At 37.5% G+C, this 8,470-nt stretch overlaps 1 pseudogene across 1 annotated transcript; it reads left to right on the plus strand.

Annotated features, from left to right (window-relative positions):
- Window positions 1-459: 459 nt before the first annotated feature.
- LOC145819888 (24-methylenesterol C-methyltransferase 2 pseudogene) lies at window positions 460-1,964 on the plus strand (annotated as a pseudogene). Its single transcript, XR_014360631.1, has one exon. The product of XR_014360631.1 is annotated as a 24-methylenesterol C-methyltransferase 2 pseudogene (transcript).
- The last annotated feature ends 6,506 nt before the right edge of the window (window positions 1,965-8,470 follow it).

The following is an 8,470-nucleotide window of genomic DNA, read 5'->3' on the forward strand; positions in this document are numbered from 1 at the left end:
AAAATTGATAGCATTTTCTCTTTTTTCATCTCTAACGGTGAATTAAATTTTTCACCAAATTTAAGTAAAAAAAATTAATTTTCTCAATCTGATATTTCTTTTTCCAACCGTGCATAAAAAGGGAGGGTCGATCGATAAGGCAATTTTTTTTTTTTTACTTGTTTAAATCTTTTTGACCGGTTCAAACCTACCTATTTGAAAAGGAACCAGTCGACCGATTGGTTGACCGGTTGATCTCTTCCAACAATCACGCACAGTAAAATAGTGAAATCTATACCCTATTCTCACTTTAATGAAATTTTCGATAAATTCTCATTTTGATATTAATTTACTGAAACTATTAAAGCTCTAAAAAATAATTTTTTTATTAAAATTTAAATTTGATGTCAAGTTTAATTCACTGTTAAAGATGCTATAATAAATTATTTAAAATTGATAGCATTTTCTCTTCTCATATCACCCCCAACATAACATAAAAAGGCGCTCCCACCTTTGAGTATTTGACTCTCACACTTGACACACAACACAATCTCTCTCCCTCTTTCTTATCATGGACGCTCTCGCTCTCTTCTGCACCGCCTCTCTCATCGCCGGCGGCCTCTACTGGTTCGTCTGCGTCCTCGGCCCCGCCGAACAAAAAGGCAAGAGCGCCGTTCACCTCTCCGGCGGCTCCATCTCCGCCGACAAAGTCCAAGACAATTACAAACAGTACTGGTCCTTCTTTCGCCGCCCCAAAGAAATCGAAGTCACCGAGAACGTCCCTGCCTTCGTCGACACTTTCTACAACCTCGTCACCGACATCTACGAATGGGGTTGGGGCCAGTCTTTTCATTTCTCTCCTTCCCTCCCCGGAAAATCTGATCGCGAAGCCACCCGCGTACACGAGGAAATGGCAGTAGATCTACTCAAAATCAACCCCGGATCCCGCATTCTCGACGCGGGATGCGGCGTCGGCGGCCCGATGCGCGCAATCGCCTCCCATTCCGGCGCTCACGTCGTGGGAATCACCATCAACGAGTACCAAGTCAATCGGGCTCGAACTCACAACAAGAAAGCCAAGCTCGATTCGCAATGCGAGGTCGTTTGCGGCAATTTCCTCGAGATGCCCTTCGAGAACGATAGTTTTGATGGCGCTTACTCGATCGAAGCAACTTGTCACGCCCCGAAACTCGAAGAGGTTTATTCCGAGATTTACAGAGTTTTAAAGCCTGGATCTTTGTACGTATCGTATGAATGGGTGACCACGGAATTGTACCGTGGGGACGATGCGGAACACGTTGATATCATTCAGGGGATTGAGAGAGGCGATGCTTTGCCTGGATTGAGGAGTTACGATCAGATTGCGGAGATTGCGAAGAAGGTAGGGTTTGAGGTTGTGAAGGAGAAAGATTTGGCGAAGCCTCCGGCGAAACCGTGGTGGACAAGGCTGAAAATGGGGAGATTTGCGTATTGGAGGAACCACATTTTGATTACAGTCCTTGCTTTTCTCGGGATTGCGCCGAAAGGTGTTGTGGATGTTCATGAAATGCTGTTCAAGACTGCTGATTATCTAGTTAGAGGGGGTGAGACTGGGATTTTCAGTCCAATGCACATGATCCTCTGTAGAAAACCGGAGAAGAAGACCTCGAATTAGTCCGAGATCATGGAATTGAAGGTTATTCTTGTGCTGTCTTTGTCTCTTTTTTTGATCAACTCTGTTTTGGTTTTGTTATTTATCTGTTTTAATTTAATGTTTTGCGACTGTGTTTCCAGTTCAATCTGCTCCCTTTTGAAATTAAACTCTTGGTATTGGGGTTTGGGTACTTTTTTATTGAAGTAGTAGATGCTGCTGCAATCTTTAATTGTAGCCAGATTACATATAACTAGAGAGTTGGACAATGTCCTCTGATTTACCTGAGAAGTTTCTCTAGTTTAGTTTTTTTTATGTAATTTTGAATTTTCAATGATATTTTCAGTGTTGCCTATTTGATTGTTTAGTGGGAGAATGTTTGAACTTTTGAGAGGCCATTTTTTTACAGCATTATTCATTTCATGATATGATATCACTAAGTTGGTGGCTTTACTGAGGTTGAGCTGTAAATGATGCTAGTAAGTAGCTGGAGACTGTTGTAATTGTCCTTAATTGTAAGATAAATTTTTTAGTAGACATGGCACGTGATGTAGTTAGCTGTATCTCTCTTAGAGAAGAGTCATGTGGTGGCACTTAAAATAAAATTCAACATTAAAAAAAAGCGCACACACACAAAGAAAGAAAAAGAAAGGAAGAACAAGAAAGAGGAGAGTGTAATGTGAGGGATAAGCTTGATAGGATTTCATTTGTTTAGTTTTGAGTTTTGCTTTTACTTGTTTGCGTAAAAGGCATAGGATCTATGTTAATATCAAGACCAAAAGATGATGGAAGTTTAACCAAGTTGTAATATGGGAATTGACAATCTTTTAATCTTGGCAAAACCTAAGGAACTTTATGATAAAAAGAAGCTATTTTGAAATAGGTAGGCAGTTTTAAGAAACTTACTAGTACTTTAATGTGAAATGATTTCGCCAATTTGTTGTGAAAATATTGACTTTGATTTGACGCGGTATTAAAAGGTTTACATAGGAAAATTCTGAGATTTGGCTATAACAATGATTATTAATGAAAAATCTTGGTTTTCCTTTGCTTATACCATGGTTATCAGAATTTCGATCCAGATCTTACGATCCTACGATCTTACGATCCATTTGAGTGCAATCGATCCGGATCGTGTAAAAAACTCCTTATAGGTAGGATCTTTCGATCCTGGTAGTGGGATCTTATAGGATCGTGGAATCCCGATCCGAATCCGATTCTATCCGATCCAATTTACAAGCCTTGTTTTGTATTGTAGGACACATTTTCTTGTAAATTTTATATTTGTTGTCTAAATATCAATTTATGTTGTCAAAATAAATAATAAAAATAAGTAGTATTGAATCAAATAGACTAAGAAAAACAAACTAGGAAACAAACATTCAAATATTGCGGTAATTTAAGAAAATTAAATAGTCGGAAAAACAAACTTAGCTTTAGCAGAGTCTAAGAAGGGTAAGATGATTGTAACTTTATCCCAATTTCTGGAGAAATTATTTTTGTGACTCGAATCCGCTCCACCAGGGATGCTAACGACAAACCTTATCATTCGACTAAGCTACTCTTTTGAGTTCTTAATCTATTTTCATATCCAATTTTATTAAATATTTTTTCTTCACTTTTTATGCATTATTGTACATTGTAAAATATTTTGTTATAGAATTCTTTTTCTTCTTCACCTTCTTTTTTGATAAAATACAGAACTTTTACCATCGAGTTTTCTATTGCATAATATTATATGTACATTTTACATTGAGTATTATATTTTTCACAATATCTTCACTTCTTTTTAATAAAATATAGGTTCATTTTGTGTGTACTTTATAAGAAATATTTATTTAAATTAAATTATTATGTAATTTGTCTTTTTCGGTAGGATCTTACGATCCTCGATCCGATTCTACGATCCGATCCTATAAACACCTCCATCGATCCAACGTAGGATCCCGATTTTAACAACCTTGGCTTATACAAAGATGTTTGTATTGTATTTGATGTGGATGGCAATGAACTTGACACTAAATTTTACCTTGATGGGAACTAGGGCCTTCCAAGTTATATGCTATTTTGCACAAATCATATCAAGTAGAAGGCAACAACTTTGGGTTAGCTAAATATGTACTTTTTACCATCTAACTTATCCAAAATCATATCCTTCATCAAATCCTTGACAAAATATTTCTATGTTCACAATTACTTGTGTTCTTTTTTTGCACTTTTATTGTCCTTTTGAAAACTTTGTACTATATTTTTCTCAATTAATTTTGGCTTTCTGACAATCAATCGTAATGCCATTTATCCTAACAATTTAACTCAACAAATCTTAATCCTAACTAATTGGGGTTGATTACACGCATATGTCTTTTACAATCCATTTCAAATGAGTGATTTTGGGAATAAAGAAAATGATGGAGAGGAGAGATTTTAGTGCACAATGTTGAAAGGGAGGAAAGAAATTGAGAGCCTTTCGTGCTCTCATTATCTACTCTCTCCGAAAGTGGGAAAATTGGAGAAAGAAGAAAAGGGCGTAGAAAATTATCCTTTTTTACTCCCAAATATAAATGTCATTTTTTTTTTAAAATTTTTAATGCAAGGGAAAATAAATAAATCATAAAATTTGTGGGCAAAAAGGTTAATTCCTTTCTCTAAAGTGGTTGTGAGAGAAAAAATCCTTCAATGATTGTTACCATTTCTTTACTTTCTTTCATTAGCAATCCAAATAAGAAAAAAGAAAGGGTTACAACTATCCCTTCTCTTTTTCCCTACTTAAACCTTTTTCTCCTCTCCTGCGGATTCAATATTTATTAAGTCATATTCTCAGTTAAGTCAAAAGTAATTATGTCATTTTTCACAATGTCAACCCACTTGCGCTTTGATTTACGTCTTGCCCTTCGGTAACTTCAACTTGGATCAAATCACTCATTTCTACCCTGCGTCAATTGGTCTAAATTGCATATGATCGGAACATCTCAATCAACTTTTCGTCATTTTATCTTTTTGATTAGTGCCCCTTCTAATTTCCTTATTCTATCTTTTCTTGTGATGGAAATCATTGATCTCAATATTTTCATTTTAACATTTCTTTTAGTTCATTTATTAACTTTCACCTATTTTGTCTTCGTTGTGTGAACTTGCAAAATGGTTCACTACTCCTCTTACATTGGATTGGATAATAAATAACATGGACCTAGTGTCTGTGATTTAGTATGCTTTTGGGACAGGAATAATTTAACCTTTGCGGATCTCCATGTATTAGTTTATTGTGAGTGTGCATCACATTCATCAAGTTTGAGCCCATACAATAAAGTAGTCTCCTGAGCATTGTATCTTCACTATTTTAAATTTTTTTGGCTTTTGGGAATAGAATAGGCATGTTCTACAGTACCATTGTTATAGTTAAAGAAATAGCTAATTGCAGGACAAAAGTGTAGTCAGAAAAACCACGTCTGATTGAGGAATATCTACATGTTCCACTGATAGTATACATTATCATTTCGAAATTTCATTTACATCTGCTGACAAATTCTACGAAAAGTTTATCGTATTATATCGTATCATATCAGTTTTGGATTCAAGCGGTCTGTGGGCTGCTGGACCACTTTGTTTCTTATGATGTTGGCAGTGGCAGTGTTCCTGGCAATAGGAATAATCTTCGCAATAGTGGTGGTAGCAAACACTAGCAGTAGCAGTATTGGTTGTAATAGTAGTGTATTCTGCTTCTATAAACCTAAAATTTGTCTCAAATTAATATAATAGTATATCTATAAATGTTTAGTTATAGCTGTTTGATTGTCTCATGGAAGTTGTGTATAGCGTATTAACCTTGGAATTATAAAGTAAAGCCTAAAAAATTATTTGTAACTAAGCTCTTTGTATGCACAACTTGTGATTGAAAAAGCTATTGCCGATAGTTTATTACAGCAATCTTGTGTAAGATTCTTTTTTTCCACACGCCGGAATGGGATAAAACAAAATGTTGCAGTATTATACAAATCAGACTGGATCCGGGCTTTCACTTCCGTTGTGTTATGGTGTAAGTTTCTAAGGTGTGAAAGTGGAAACAAGGGGGTGCATATGCCTCGTAAGGAGCACACGAGCTGTCCAGAAGTTGGGTTGGTCTGGCTCTGGCTGTTGTTCCCAAATTGTTTTGGCTTTCGCTACTGAATGCGTGTATATATATATATATATATTACCAGAACTCGGCGGGTCATTTGGATCCACTCCGGGTATGTGAACTTGGGGTTCAAAGGTCATTCCCTAGGCCTATGAACTGTGCAATAGGAAGGGGAGTCATATAGAGATGGTAATTTAAACCTGACCTGATAGGAATCTGGCCCCCGACCCCGATTAGAACAGTTTTTTTTCCAAAAAATATCTCCAACGGGCTGGGGATGGTATTTGAAAATGAATCCCCAATAAATTTCGGGCCAGGGAGAGTGATACGTTCCCTAGCTTCGGTCTTGGCCCCGACCCGTCCCCGTCCTCGTTTCCCCGATGTGAAATTACTATTATACCCCTATATATATATAAACAAAACACTAAAACATAGTTAGATCACCTCTCCTCTCTCTCTCTCTCTCTCTCTCTCTCTCTCTCTCTCGCTCTCTCTATAACTCTCCCATCACCGTCGATCTCCCTCCCTCCACTATTCTCTTCCTCCTCCCATCACCGTCGATCTCAAAGTGATCAAACGCCATGAAGAAGACTCCACCAACACCAAACTTGCCTTTGCCGATCTTTTCACCACCGTTGTTTGGTTCATCTTCACCACCGTCTGGTTCATCTCGAGCCACTCGTCCTCCCATTCTCTCCACAACATCAAGATCGTAGGCTCAGATATGTCGATGAAGAATCCAAAGTAAGTATTGCCATTGCCATCACTTTAACATATTGAAGTGAACGATATGATTCACGGTCGATCTCAAAGTGATCAAACACCATGAAGAAGACTCCACGAACACCTAACTCGCCTTTGCCGATCTTTTCACCACCGCTGTTTGGTTCATCTCCGCCACCATTTGGTTTATCTCCAGCCACTCGTCCTCCCATTATCTCCACAACATCAAGATCGTAGGCTCAGATATGTCGATGAAAAATCCAAAGTAAGTATTGCCATTGCCATCACTTTAGCGTATTGAAGTGAACGATATGACTCACGGCAATAGCGAGCCCAGTTCCCACCGTGCTCTTCTTCCTCCAGGCATATCTGTGTTTTTTTTTTTTTTTTTAAATAGATCTAAGGATACTGAGTTCAGATTTGAGGATTTGTGTTTTTTTACAAACATTTTATCTGAGTTCGAATTTGAGTTTTGTTCATCTGAGTAATGATCTGTGGAGTGAGATCAATTTTTGTACATTTTACAAACATTTTTTTGAAGACATTTACTGTTATTTTTGTAGTAGTATATATATATATATATCTTATCTCTGTTTCTTCTCTATTTTGTGTCTTTTTATTACTGTTTGTTTAGTGTTAGATCATATGATTGAAGGATCAGTACGGCCTGTGTGTGCGCGCGCACGCATCCATCTTTGTATATCTGTTCTTGCATTCAAGATTGAATTGAATAAATTTCATCCTATTTAGCATTCATCCTTTTTGCTTTTCTTTGTCTTCCCTCTGCCTCAAAAAAAAAAAAAAAAAATGGGTCGGGGATTTTTCGGGGTCGGGAAAACCCGATCCCCGTTAGGGGGCGGGGGTGGGGGGTAATGGGTTCCCTGTCGGGATTGGGGGTGGGGACGGGGAGTTTTTTACATTCAGGGATAGAGAGTGTAATCTCCGGCTCCGGCCCGGTCCGTTGCCATCCCTAGAGTCAAACCTCAAACTTCCTGGATTGGAACCTGGGCAACTGACCATCCGAGCTGCTGATCAGGGTCTGAGTTCCTATATTACTCCAAGGTGAAAGCATTGTTTTGGATCTTCCACTCCACTACTACAGAAAGAGATGTTTTCACCAAGGTACCATCAATTTAGGGAGGATATTTTAGATTTTGAATAGGACATCATAACTTTTTCATCCCTTTTTGTCTAATGCTTGAACCATTTTATTGGTTGTCTACCTATTACCAACCTTGCTACAAGCAGAGTCTTGTGCAGTGGTTATAACTTCTTTTTTTTTCTCCCTCTTTTTTATATTATATTTTATGAACTAAAATCGTTTACCAAATGCGACCTTAGGAACTTCATAGATATGTTAATAATGTGAATACAATGTTGAATTCTAAAAGTTGGCTGTTAAGGTGAGAGTAAGATTACTTAGGGATAGGGATGGATTAAGAGTGTATTCCTAGCTTGCATGCGGCAAGTGTTGTTGAGCGAACATGTTGCAAGTGAGGAAGAGTATAAAGTGAAGTCTCATGTTCTTGTGTGCTTGCGATACACCCTCAACTCAACAATTAGCTTTTGGCGGTGGACTTTATCATAATTTCATATAACAAAAATATGTTGCGCGCGATACACCCTGAACTCAACAATTAGCTTTTGGCGGTGGACTTTATCATAATTCCATATAAAAAAATATGCTCCTCTGTTTTTTTTAAGTGAGATTGAATCGAAAAACCTATGCACATATATTGAGAATTTGGCATGAAGTTGTCTTCACACGCTTATGTATTTCTCATTATTTTTTGATCTTTGGATGGAATTTAATCCCGAAAATTGGTTGTTGAGGAAGAAAAGGAGGATGAAGGTGTAGTTGAATATTCTTGATTAAAGAGCATTTCAATAAGAGTTAAAAGAGAACTCTTGTAATCAGGTATGATTCGGAAGTTATAACTATTAGGAGAAGAGAAATAATCAGCGAAACAGGCTGTGTGACACATCGCCAACATTGATGCCTTGCATTACGACTAAAACCCCCA

The sequence above is a fragment of the Camellia sinensis genome, chromosome 2 (assembly GCF_055761805.1).
Source record: "Camellia sinensis isolate YWXY chromosome 2, ASM5576180v1, whole genome shotgun sequence".
NCBI classification, from domain to species: Eukaryota; Viridiplantae; Streptophyta; class Magnoliopsida; order Ericales; family Theaceae; genus Camellia; species Camellia sinensis.